The sequence below is a fragment of the Miscanthus floridulus genome, chromosome 8 (genome assembly GCF_019320115.1).
Source record: "Miscanthus floridulus cultivar M001 chromosome 8, ASM1932011v1, whole genome shotgun sequence".
NCBI lineage: Eukaryota > Viridiplantae > Streptophyta > Magnoliopsida > Poales > Poaceae > Miscanthus > Miscanthus floridulus.
This window is the reverse complement of record NC_089587.1, coordinates 6,892,020-6,906,086: the sequence shown is the minus strand read 5'-3', so window position 1 is coordinate 6,906,086 and position 14,067 is coordinate 6,892,020. Positions and strand designations below refer to the sequence as shown.

The 14,067-nt window shown below is 45.4% G+C and overlaps 1 long non-coding RNA gene across 3 annotated transcripts; it reads right to left on the bottom strand.

Annotated features, from left to right (window-relative positions):
• Positions 1-4,951: 4,951 nt before the first annotated feature.
• LOC136471020 (uncharacterized) lies at positions 4,952-13,616 on the bottom strand. Of its 3 annotated transcripts, XR_010761905.1 has the most exons (5): positions 13,408-13,616; positions 13,159-13,301; positions 8,971-9,177; positions 6,308-6,454; positions 4,952-5,260 (listed from the first exon to the last, which is right to left on the bottom strand). It is a non-coding gene; the product is annotated as an uncharacterized lncRNA (long non-coding RNA). The 3 variants fall into 3 exon arrangements; XR_010761904.1 differs by lacking the exon at positions 8,971-9,177 and having other exon boundaries at positions 13,159-13,314; XR_010761903.1 differs by lacking the exon at positions 8,971-9,177.
• Positions 13,617-14,067: the final 451 nt, after the last annotated feature.

The window sequence follows — 14,067 nt, the reverse complement described above, 5'->3', positions numbered from 1 at the left end:
TGATGCATAAGCTATGACTCTCCTTTCTTGCATAAGAACACAACCCAATCCAGTCTTCGATGCGTCGCAAAACACATCAAAGGGTTTCTCAATATCTGGTTGTGCTAGAACAGGAGCAGTGGTCAACAGTTTCCGCAAAGTGTGGAAAGCTACTTCACACTCTTCTGTCCACACAAACTTGTGATCCTTCTGTAGGAGACTCGTCATCGATTTGGCGATCTTTGAGAAATCTGGTATAAAGCGACGGTAATAACCAGCTAGTCCTAGGAAACTTCTAATCTCCAGAACTGTGGTCGGTGCTTTCCAATTCATAACTTCTCGCACCTTACTTGGATCGACTGACACCCCATTCTCTGATAGAATGTGACCAAGGAAAGGAACTTCCTTCAGCCAGAATTCGCATTTGCTAAACTTAGCATACAATTGATGATCTCTAAGTCTGGTCAAGATAGTTCTCAGATGCTCTTCATGATCTTTTTCATTCTCGGAGTACACCAGAATGTCATCGATGAATACTACCACAAACTTATCCAATTCTGGCATGAAAACTGTATTCATCAAAAATATAAAGTACGCAGGAGCATTTGTCAAGCCAAAGGACATGACAAGATACTCATATAACCCATATCTGGTGGAAAAAGCAGTTTTTGGTATATCCTATGGCCTAATCTTAATCTGATGATAACCGGATCTCAAATCTATTTTTGAGAACACCTTGGCCTTGGATAATTGGTCAAACAGAACATCAATATGTGGCAAGGGATATTTATTCTTGATGGTCACAGCATTGAGTGTCCTATAATCTATGCACATTCTCAACGTGCCCTCTTTCTTCTTTTTCACAAACAAAGCGGGACATCCCCATTCAGACTTGCTTGGCCGAATAAACCCCTTTTTTGACAAATCTTCTAATTACTTCTTCAGCTCAGCTAACTCATCTGGAGGCATCCGATAGGGTCTCCTTGAAATCGGAGCTGTTCCGGGGACTAGCTCAATTCCAAACTCAATCTCCGTATCTGGCGGAAGACCAGGTAGCTCATCCGGGAATACGTCCGGGAATTCACACGCTACCGGAATCTGATGAATAGGAATGACTACCGTAGCACATGTAACACTTATAAGGTCTGTTCTTCGAGGCAATGGTACTTGGAAAGTACCCTCACCTAGGGGATCCTTAAGGGTAAGTACTCGACTTCCCGTATCTATGACTGCTCCCCAATCCTTCATCCAATTCATCCCTATAATGACATCCAAAACTAATCCCGGCATAACTATTAAGTTCACTCTGAACTTCCTGCTACCTAATTCAAGGGTTGCCCCTCGAACCATCTGGTTGGTCAAAACATCAGCCCCTGCTGAACTTATATGGTACCCATAACCCAATTCTATGCATAGTTGTCCATGTTTCTGTGCAAATGCTTGACTCATAAAAGAATGCGATGATCCAGAATCAAATAGAACAACTGCAGGGTTTTTATTGATAGGAAACTTACCAGCAGTGATGGGCTCTCCCTCTGGAATTTCATCCACTGTTGTACTATACACTCTAGCATTATAAGTCTGCTACTTCTTCTTAGGCGGGTACGGACAAAACCTCGAGAAATGACCGGGTTGATCACAGTTATAGCAGGGTCCTCTTACTGTCCCGGCAGATCCCACAGCTCCCTTGGAACTGCCTTGTACCGCAGTTGTGGCTGCTTTGTTGGGCTGTACTACCATCTTGTACGGCTTTTGAGGTCCACGGAAATTCTGGCTTCTTGGCTGAGGTGGCCGGAATCTAGCGCCAGGTGCCGATGGGCGATATGGAGGACGACCTCCCATAGGTGCTCTAGCTTGAGATGGCCCACCTTCAAAGGCTCTCTTGCGTGTCTTGGCTGCGGTGCTGGCGTTGTTATTCTTCTCCTGCTTCAGACAGTCACTGATGAAGTTATTGAATCTGACGCGGTTGTTGGTACCAACATGCTTCATCATTTTTGGATTGAGACCCCTCTTAAAACTGGCTATCCTTTTAGCATCTGTGTCAACCATGTCAGGAGCATAGCGACATAAGTTGTTGAAGGCATGTAGATATTGCGTCACGGTTTTGGTGCCCTGGTTCAATGCCAGAAACTCTCCCAACTTCATCTCGGTCAGCCCGGGTGGAATATAGGCTCCACAGAAAGCCTCAGCAAACTCTCTCTAAGAAATCTGAGCATTTGGAGGGAAGGTAGTACGATGGTGCTTCCACCACATTCCCGCCGGTCCTTGCAATTGAAGTGCAGCGTACTCCGTTTTTAGAACCTCAGTCATCCTCAACACACGAAATTTATCTTCCATCGTGTTGATCTATTCCTCCGCATCGAGTGGCTCTGTTGCTTCCTTGAATACTGGCGGCCTGGTGTCCATGAAATCCTTGAAGCTGCTATATTGGTTCACTCCCATGCCACCACCTTGATTGTTACCACGTTGAACGTTGTTGGCGATGGTTCGAAGAAGATCCTCCATGTTCTTCTGGGATTGTTCCGTGTTGCGCTGACTCCCGAGCAGCTGTGCGAGGAACATCTCGGGGGTAAACGGGGGAGGAGGTGGCAAATGTGGTTCATGGGGAGGTTCATTGTTGTTGCCGTGGTTTCCACCACCACCACCGGTCCCCGTACCGTTAGCACCGGGCTCAGCGGCCTCATACGTGGTTCGGCGAGTGTTTGTCATCTGCATATTTCAGCAACAAGTACGATTGAGTGAAGCTGTAATAATTGCGAGTGAAGGAAAAATTATGCCGTACTGAATTTACTGGAGAGAATAAATTCATACAATAAAACAGAGGCACAACAATCGCATTCCAATTAAAACAACAGCACTTAATCGAATTACTTAAACGGCAAACATCGTGTCCATACAATCACCTTGCCAGCATACATACACTGGACTTTTTATGCGTTCAGATATCGCATTCAAAAATCAAGTTCCAACCACATGCCAAGTCTCATACGTTCGAAGCAACATACGATAGATTACATGCCAACAAAAGAAAGGTCATCGCGACAAGACCTAGATACTAGTGCAAAGCAACTAGCCTACTCCTCGGGGCCATCGTCGGGATCGGAGACGTCACCATCATCTCCCGGTGAAGCTGCAGGCTCATCCTAGTTGTCGTCGTCGATGTCCATGCCAGCGGCGACTGGTGGAGCATATGGGCCAACCCCATTGTAGAGCGCGTGAAACTCCTCGTGCAAGTAGCCATTGTATTCCTCTAGCTCATCGACCCTCTGCAGCAGAAGGTTTCTTGCGTTCCAGGCTTCATTCCTTTCCTGATCCAGCTGTCCAATCATGCGGTCTGCATTGTTGTTGGCTTGAGTCAATGTATGCACTCGCTGCATAGCTCTATCACCTCTCTCAACCGCCTGATCTCTCTGTAAGTTCATATCAGCCAACTGCTCCTGCAAGCTAGCTATTGCACGTGCCTGTCTCTTTTTCTGCTTCTTCCCTTTGAGCTTATCCTCACTACGCAAGCCAGTCAAAGTCCAGTAGGTACTCTCGAGACCCTCATATGCTCTGATGGCGGCGAACATAGCACTCATTGCCTGGTTGTCGCTAGCCTGTCCTTCAGCTGGACCTCTGACCAATGCGCTTCCCTGAGGCTAAACCCAAATGGCATCACGAGGATCATCCCTAGGAAAAGTACCAGCTAGGGCTGCTGCAAGCTTACTGGGAAATCTGCTCATAATGTCCCTGATGACACGGAAGGCTGCTCCCTCTGCACCCTCAGCCGGAGTGCGACCCTCAAACTCCAAATGCCAACCATCCCAATCTGGAGCATCACCGAGAGCAGGAACCGTGATATCCACCACTGCAAGTCCATCATCTGCTAACTGGTTCTCATTCCAAGAGTACACCGGCTCTTGACCCTCTGGGTACCCCACATCATGGAGCACTCTCCAAAGCAAAGTTGGCATGCAAAACTCGCTCAAGAAGGTGTCCGTGGTGCGGTGCTCCCTCAGGGCCAACGGACGTCGGGGTGCTCTTCCTCCGGTGGACTTACGGGTGGTCTGCTTCGTGCGGGCCATCTGTAGCAAAAGTTCTCTTATTACCTCGGGGAAACATATTTTTGGTGATATCTCTTTTATCAAAATGAGATAATCAATTTATAAGGGGAGGAATGCATGAGATGAATGAAATGCACAAGTAACATGATGTATGTACGTGCCATACGTTCTCACAAACTTAGGAAATAAATAATTTCTAACGACGAATTCGGTGGCATAACAACGATCTCTCAAATACGTAGCTAATACGTTCTACACGATAGCGTTATTATGTACATGCAGAAGATTCATTTCAGCCCAATTCCCAATGAATGCATAAAAGTAGTAAAATTTTATCTACACGCTCTACACAAATCCCTAGATACGTGTACCACGGTAGTAACTACCCGAATCATCGTCCTATTGACGGCATCGCCTCCACAGACGGAAGACCCATACATGAGATACCTTTGTAAAACATGCGTAGAACATGTAATTACTCCAGCATCATATAAGCATTCACCCTAGATCGGCGGTGTATCCGATCATGCTCTCACAACTCACACTTACAGAGGCGTAGAGGCAAATGATCCATTCATTACCACTCAACCAAGTGGCACTCATACAATAGCACGCCGTATGAGCGACGAAAGAGAAATATGATGCAAGAACCCCAGTCAGTACTTAATTAAGCCACCTAAAGTCCTTAACTGGGCATAAAGGATATGATCACTGGCACACTTTATAGTTTTAAAATCACGTTTTCTAAATGCTTTTTGTTTTAAATACACTTGTGAACAGTAACACACTAAACCATGCTCTGATACCAGCTATGACAGAACCGACCAATTATACGAAATTAAGTAAGAAAATCATCCACCAAAGCAGACAATTGAGCAAACTTAAGCCCGTATAACCCGGTAGTCCGTGAAATCATGAAGGATTTCAAACCAACTCGTGTCCCAGCCATGATCGTAATAAGTTTAGCGGTCACCATCACATATTACATAAAAGTTCGCGATCTCAGATACATCAGAGTTTAAACATAGTTATTACAAACCAGTTCGAATAAAAGTAGCGGAAGTCATTTGTTCAAACCACACACACACTCACGCGGAGTTTAAATATAGTGCCAGCGAATGATTATCTCTAACAAAAGCATCAGATGAGACGTAAGGAATGACCATGCCCATGGTCCTAAGCATCACCCATCACAGGATAAAGGCAGTTGATACAGTAGCCGTAATACATCTGCCCATCTGCAACAAGTGGGAATAAAACCCTGAGTACGAGAAGGTACTCAGCCAGACTTACCCGACATAACCAAAAATAAATGACACCAAGGATTATGAAGGGCTTTATAGTAGGGTAGCTGACTCATTTGCAAAAAGAAGCATTTTTAGCATTTCAAGAACCTTTCTAAAAGCAATTTTTGCCAAGTTAATTATTATTAACCTGTCGACTAGATTTGCACCTATACTAGAGTAAACATGTGATTAAGCAGATAATGATAACCAATGATCATTAAACAACTTCCATACTGTCATATTCACTATAACTATCCAAGTGTTCCATAACATTTACTACGATGAAGTAACTCAAGTTAAGTGCTCACTATCCAGGAGCGATGGCGATTCGAATCGATTCCTAACCAGCTGGTGATTTGTTCCTTACACAAACCTCACTCACCCGCTAAAGTGGGATATTGATCACCGAGTCAACTTTCCAGGAATCTCGAGTTTGCCAGGAACCACATGTACTTGGGGGCCGACCGACTGCACTTTGGTCTTATCATCCCGCCCCCGTGTCCTACCACACCTGCTCCGGTACAGTGCGTTGCGGGCAATCTACTCGGCCCGAAAAATCTCCCAGCTTCACGGTCGGAAGGTACTTTATCCGGCCAGCTAAATGTAAGGCATGCGTTCAACATGACTCGAGGCCCAACAACGGTCGGTCCTTAATCGACACAGACGGAAAACACTACAGTCTAAAACTCTACAAGTCTTCGTCCGGTCTCAACTTCATTTAACACTTAGTTATACCATGACTTCATAGTCATCCAAGCAGATCCAGGTAACCACCTATAGCTCGCAGGTGACAGGAAATCACCTGACTTCTACCGATCTAAGCCAGCTAAGCATTGACTCGACTGCGGATACCAGGGTAACAAGGATATAGTATAACAAAGGTAAGCAAGGTATAATGCAGCAATGGTTGCAAACAACTCCTGAACGTAATGCATTACTTTAAAGTAAAGTATTTAATTAAATTATTGCAAATCGGGAGAAAAATGCTCCGGGGCTTGCCTCTCTCGAAGGAGCTCGGACGGTGATCGGGGCACTCCGGAAGTTCCTCAACGTCCTCCTCGTCGGCTTCTGGCACTTCCTACTACTGCACCTCGAGCTACTCCTCTGGCTCCTCGGGTATGACGACTGGGTTCTCGGTTTGCGATCCTGTATGATGCGATGCGCGTAAGTGATTATGCAAACGGTGCATCGAATGAGATGAATACAATGGATATATTTGAATGCAAGGTAGTCAACATCATCCAAGAAAACATACTACAAGCACATGTCATCTACTGCATTCTCTTCTACTACAAATATGTTAAGTTAACATATCTTATGAAATGCTTCAAAGATACACCAAAGCTTTGCTAATTTCTTAATCACACTTAAAGCAACACTTGCTTAAACCCTAATTAATAATAGGTTTGAATAGCAACATATATTTCTGATGCTCCTAAAAATCTGAGAAAATTACAGTAGCATAATACTACCCTAAACAGACTACCATAAAAATTTTATGACATTTGGATAAGTAAACTATCCTACACAAAAATGACAAGCTATAGCATAAAAATGAGCATGAAATTACTTTGTACTATGAAAAGTGTCAAACAACAGAATTAATATTTTTCCTAGGTTATTCATAGCCTATGATGACTGTACTAAAATTACGACATGCATGTTTTATACCAAGTTTGCTCTCTAGCAAAAATAACAAAAATCAGCCATTAAAGGCACTTGAACTACACCTCAAAATTTTCCCACAGCACATGCATGAAACATATTTTTCCTAGGAAGTACATGACCTAAGAAGATTAACGAACTTGAAATCATATTTTTCTGCAGACTATAGATTTTTCTACATATTTTTCAAGTTATCAGCAATATCCATGATTAAATAAAATCCTACAGAAAAGTATCCCAAAAATGACATGCAATAATTTTCCCTAGTAGATCTGATGATAAGGAACCTAGCAAAATTTGTTTCAACAAATTTGGAGCAAATTTGATCACCCAAAAAATTTTCAAACCATTTTAGATTTCAAATAATAAAGAAAAAAAGGGAAATCCAATCACTTAAACAGTACTGGGCCGGCCCGAAAAGATCCGATGGCCCACGACACAGCGCAGCCCAAGCCTGGCTCCCTCTTTGGCTCAGCGACTGACGCGCGGGACCCCCGTGTCATAGACACAGAACAGGGGAGACGGCACACGTCGGCGCGGCGATGGTCGAGCTCGCCGACGGTGATCTCCCCGGCGAAACCGACGGCACCGGCGTGCCCTACGTGAAGAACCTCGTCTATTGGTACTCTAACCTTGCTCCCTACTAACCCCTAAGCACCCCAGCCACGGAGCTCGGCGGCTCGGCCATGGCGCATGGCGGTGCGCGGCCGTGTTCCGGCCAGACGGGGCCGGCAGGGACGGTGACATCATCACCCGAGCAACAATGCGCGACGGAGAAGACAAGGCGGGAGCTAGGGAAGGAAGAGAGAAGTTGTGCCGTGCTAGCCACGGTGAGTTCCAACTCCGGCGAGTTGTGGTGGCGGCGAAAACTCAATTGGGCCACTACCTTGGGTTCTCTGGCTCGACGGCGAGATGGAATAGCTAGGGGAGGTGAAGGCGGAGCTGAGCGCTAACTGGAGGTGGCGATTTCACGGCGGTGAGCGCGTTGGGCGACGGCGCTTGCTCGGTGTCGATGGAGGAGCCAGCGTGCTGCTGCAGCGAAAGAGCGTTGCGGCGAAGGAAATGAAAAATGAGCGGTTGAACTGGTCGGGCAGGCGCGCGAGGGCTTAAGGCGAGGCCAGCGGTGCCAGAACGGCCGCGGCGCATGGCCTGCGCGAGTAGAAGACCGGCGACGCGCGGCATCCACGCGGCGGTGTTCCTCTGAACCGGTCGGGCACTGTAGCAGCGATTCAGCGATCAATGAACTGACTGACAGCGCCATTTGGTGAGGCTCTAACTCCTAATCCGTTGGTCCTTAGCAAAAATAGTAGAAATGAAAGTTATAGCTCTAAGTACCAGCTAGAAATCATGTTACAGGACCAAGACCTAAATCTCACTGGATCACAAGTTATATCGAGCCAAAGTTGAGTACATGAAAGTGGAATCTGACTTTTGACTTAGAAATATTCTAAGTGTTGAGTCAGCACCACAAATCCGACTTGTGGGCCCAAATTGAACATGTTGTGCTCATTTTCATGACTTGGTCACAAAATAACTTTTGTTCCTTATAAAATTTGCTACAACTTTGCTTTAGGTTGCTTAGACATGCAAATATTCTAAGTGGTACTTTTTGAACAGTCAAACCAAAAAGTCCTAGGGTCAAAACAAGTCAAACCATGATTTGAAATCTTAATTGGGCAAAATGATCAACATGAACATTGTTCCTAATGACTTTCTAAGCATAGCTAAGATGTTTAACAATATATTTAGCTATACCATAGATTGGTCATACAAAAATCAAGCACTAAAGGTACTGAAATAATGAAAAACACTTGAAATGATACTCTTGTTTCATAATCATGTTTCACATGTTTCAAGTGATATATGCTTATGAATGGATGGATGATGATCATGATCAGGAAATGCAAGTGCAATTAGGTAAGACTAACACCAGGGGTGTTACAGCTGGCGCGCTAGGTAGGGGTTCTCGGCGCTTTGCGTTCGAGAGCTCGGTGGACCTTAAGATCAAGACATGCCGCGGCTTTCGTCGGCTCCCGTCAACAACTCGCCGCAGCTCTAGTCGATCTTGTCAACAACTCGCCGTGTTCACACTCATCATCACCATCGTTCGAAGAAGAAAGTTGACCGGTCCTACTCCGATCAACACCAGATGCAGGGTTCTCGGCCTCAACGACCACAGATAGATGTGGCACCCGCACGGGAACCTGTCAAGGAACGCAAGCACTGTAAGGCTACGAACTGCAAGCTTGCAACACGTAGAAACAAGGATTTCCTGCAAAAGTCAACCAAGTCACCGTACAAATCAAAAGGGATTAGCAAGCGTCAATTATGGAAATAGTTTTTGAGCCGCACTCGGATACGACCACCAAGAGTCCAAGACCGTATACAACTGCGTATACGTATATGTTTCAAATTACTTTGAAGCCATGAGCAAGAGAAGGAAGGAAGCATGCAAGCAAGAAAGCACCACACGGCAAACAAGTATTCTACCAAAGGAATTACATCACACGTCACCATCCATACGACATGCACATATACAACTCATCTTCACGTGGATTCAAGTCCAACCCAGAAACAAGTCCTACTCCTACTCGAACAAGCAACAGAAGTTCGTACATGTCCAGAGCCAATTCTATCCAAGACAAGTACCGAATCAGTGCAGAACAGAGGAATATCAGGTTACGACGTCGTACCAAAAGAACTCGACTACATCAAGCACGGAAGTAGTCCAAGCCTGAAGCGAGCGGTCCGTCCGATGACTCTGATCCAGAAACAAATTGTACTGCTACATCAAGCTCCACCGTGTTGTTCGGCTACATACACACGACAACAACGCGGCCATGAACTAAGCTAAGTCACGTCTCATTTTTTATATATTTCAGATATTATTTATATATGTCTCTGGGAAGACACAAAAATCATCATGCGAGCAAACATAGTGCTCAAGATATAAAAAATCATCATGCGAGCAAACATAGTGCTCTAGGTCTTCTCTTAACGGTCGCCGAATTCCTCAGGTAGAACACGTCTTAATCCGTGAAGCTTGTCTACTCACATGGACGGTCACGAACCGAGTGCTAGGTTCACATGGTCACGTCATGAACCTCTGAACCATACGCCAGAGATTCAAGTGCTTAAACGTAACAGGACACTACCTGAGGAATTTGCATGGCCTAGCAAGAGCAAGACGCAAAAAGTTTATATGCATTTCATAATGCCGGGGCCCGCCCCTGATTGATTTTTCAAATATGGGTCATGCTCCCCACTTTATATCCGGAATGTCATTTACAACATATTTTTATGTTTAACATGCAGGAGAGCTACATCCATACCATGAGATCAGGAAAAACACGCTCCTGAGAGCTAGTCCAGAAACAACCTGGTTTGATAAAAAAAAGAACCCCGACAAGGTGCGGCAAGAACCAAGACAAGATCATAAAGAACCCGGATTGATCAAAAAAGAACCCTGACAAGGTGCGGCAAGAATCAAGACAAGATCAGAAAGAATCCGGATTGATAAAAAAAGAACCCCAACAAGGTACGGCAAGGACCAAGACAAGATCAGAAAGAACCCGGATTGAAGAAAAACAACCTAGATAAGTTGGGAACAGAAATCAAGACAAAAAAGAACTTGGATTGATCAGAAAACAACCCGGATGAGGTACATACAAAATCAGAAAGAACCTGGACGAAGTGCAAACAACCTGAAAGAGGTACATCAAGAACCAGAGAAGTCTAGAAATGACCTGGATGAATAAAAAATAACCCGGATGAGGTACATACAAGTTCAGAAAGAACCTGGACGAAGTGCAAACAACCTGAAAGAGTTACATCAAGAACCAGAGAAGTCTAGAAAACGATCTGGAGGAATAAAAAACAACTCGGAAGAGCGTCACGGCTTAATCAAACGCTAAACTCGGGGGCTCAGCATTCGCTTCAACTACGCCCGGGGGCTCGAATTCAAGGATGAAAGACCAAGAATACAAGTACTCAAGACTACAACAACGACAACACATCAAGACCCTTCATCCGATTTCTATTCTAAAGAAAAGTACTCAGAGAAGGCTCGGGGGCTGCGGGATACATAACCCCAGAAATTTTTGAAGACAAGAATCTAGACCCTCCAACTTTTGCAAGCAAAAGCAAGAGGCTCGGGGGCTACACTCAGTGAGTGCAATTTTTACGAAAAATTGCACCCACCGAAAAAGAACTCGGAGCAACCAAGAAGACTAAAGGGACCCTCTGGCTTCTTGTCCCAACGAGCAAGAGGCTCGGGGGCTACACTCACTGAGTGCACTTTTGTCCAAAAGTGCACATCAGCCAAAGAAAAGACAAAGAAGACCATCTCAAGATCTCGCTTCAAGAAAGAACAAGTCTACAATAACCCGGCCCTTGAAGCTCAATCATGAAATGCTCGGGGGCTTGTCGATGCGGGACCCATAAGGTTCCCCACGGAGAAGAGAGAAGAAAACCTAGTCCAAATAGGATTCTCTACATATAATCCTATTAGGACTAGGATTCTCTACATGTAATCCTATTAGGACTAGTTACATGTAATCCTATTAGGATCTCTACTTTGTAATCGACTAGGACTCTCGCCTCTCCTGGACTATATAAAGGAGGGCAGGGGTCCCTAGATTGACAGACTGATAGAAGAACGCATCGACACATAACCGACAGAACTCACAACCACAACATACCTCGCAACACAACAAATAGCGCAGGGCGCAATATACTATCCACCCCACACTGGACGTAGGACGCCGTGATTTTCCGGCGTACCGAACCAGTATAAATCATTGTCTCCCTGTGTTTACTACCGAGTTCCTGCATACGCTGATACTCCTCCGAACAAATCACCGCCCGGGTACTCCCGTGACGGGTTGCCGATGGTAAAACATCGACAATGCTGAAAAGTACGGATTACAAGAGAAGCCAACAGGTCCGCACAGACAATTAGGCTCTGAAAACAAAAAGGAAAAGCCCCCTTTTCAAGCTGGGGGGTGTTTAGTTACCCAAAATCCAAACTTTGGCACTATAAAAAAGAATATTCCCCGTCACATCAAACTTGCGGTACATGCATGGAGTATTAAATGTTGACGAAATTGAAAAATAATTGCACAGTTTGGTTGTACTTTGCGAGACGAACGTTTTGAGCCTAATTAGTCAACAATTGGACAATTATTATCAAATACAAACAAAACGCTACAGTGCCAACTAATTGTACAGTAATTCCGGCGGCGCCAACTCTGGGCAACTAAACAAGGGTCTGGATCTTTGTGTTGTTACTTGTTAGCTTGGACCGGACGTTACGGGAGATTGAACATCAGCGCTACCCCCAAAGAATACACACAAAACAGCACGTCATAGGTGATGGGTCAAACAAACGACCGCTGAAAAAATAAGTCGAAATACTGTTCCGTCTTATTTGTTGCGAGAGAAAAATATTGTTCTGGCTGAAAAAAATAAGCTGAAAAATACGGCTTGACGACTTAGACTTCAAAGGGAAATGTATCAAACAAATCACATGACATACAGTTTTTATGCCAGTTCCTCCCTGCTAGAAAATGATGTTTTACGATTTAAAAAATTGTCTCCAATCCAAAATCTTGTTGTATTTAGCTCTTATAAATAATAGGTCGGGCCCAGATCAGCATGAGGTTTTGGCCTATATGCCTTATTCATGCATTCCTTTTAACAGTGGCTTATATTCCTTAATTAGCATGCATATTCCTTAATTAGTATAGATCATCTTTATTGAAGTCATGTTTGATCTCCTAAGAAAAATGAGGTTGCGATGAAAAAATTAGAATGGGATAGATCTAGAATCCAACTATCTATCCAAAACCTTTTAGGCCTCTTTGGAACCCAAAATTTTCACAGAAATCATGTAGGAAAATTCTACAGAAATCAGTTCAATTTCACAAGAAAAATACATGCCAGAAATTTCTCCCGTGTTCTAAAGGGGGGTTCGCTGAGACATTGTTTGGATGCGTATGTATTCGTCTCCATCTACATGTGTTAAAGTGAATTAGAGTGTAGATGTGTTGAAGTGAATTAGAGTGTAATTAAACTAAATTATATTTAAAACGCACCGACTTTTAGCCAGATGGAAATAATTTATTTAAATTCAAATCGCAAAGGTCGATCGAGCGGATCGGAGAGGTAGGGGCGGTAGTTTGTACCTGCAGGCAGTATCTCCGACTTCATCCCGATCTAGATCGCGCCCTTAACCCGCCCGCCCGGCCGGCTGCCGTGCCGCCGCCGCCTGGATCAGGCTGGCCGGCCGCCTGCGTTGAGTTCGCCGCGCCGCCGGAGGATCCGCCAGCTGCCGAACGAGACTAACCACAGCTTCATGAATATAATATAATCCATGTCGAGAGGTAACTGATGATCTGCACGAGCAAACGATGATCGTTGATCGGACGTCGTACCAGTGACGATAGGAGGAACCGGCTGGCTCAACCTGGACGGTGACGGACGGCGGCGCAAGAGGCTGCCGGTGCGAGCACGCAGGTAGGATCGGACGGAGTAGCTAGGACGAAGGGAAGGAGCCGCGCCACGGCCACACCCTGTCCTCGTGACCTCCATGTCTCTGCCGCCACTAATAAGCTGCCATTGCTAGTGCTAGTTGCCGCGTGCATGCATGCCGCGGCGCGACTCGCGTGAGCCCGGGCGGGCGCCTGCAGTGCAGTGTGCAGTGTGTAGTGTGCAGTGCAAGCAGGAAGCGTACCGTATGCGCTGATGTTGTGTGCTGCAGCAAGCTAAGCAGGCGCACGGGAACAGCGTTCTCGCGGCCCTTTTCATTCTCGTATGCGCTGTGTTGTGTGCTACAGCTGCTATTCCGTACGTACGTTACAGTTCCAACTTCCAACCTGGAACTGTAAGGATGGACTGCATGAAGCTTTGGATTCTGGAGGAAAGCTTCTGCCTCTCCGGTCTCCGCGAAACAACTGGCCGGGGCCGGCCGCCCTCGTCTAGGCTACTCTCTGCTTCTGCTTGCTGTCGCTTGTTCATTCACTGTTCAGGAGAAGAAGCATCTTCGTTCACATCTGCAGCATGCATCTTCCATCGTCGTGGCGTTATCAGCAGGG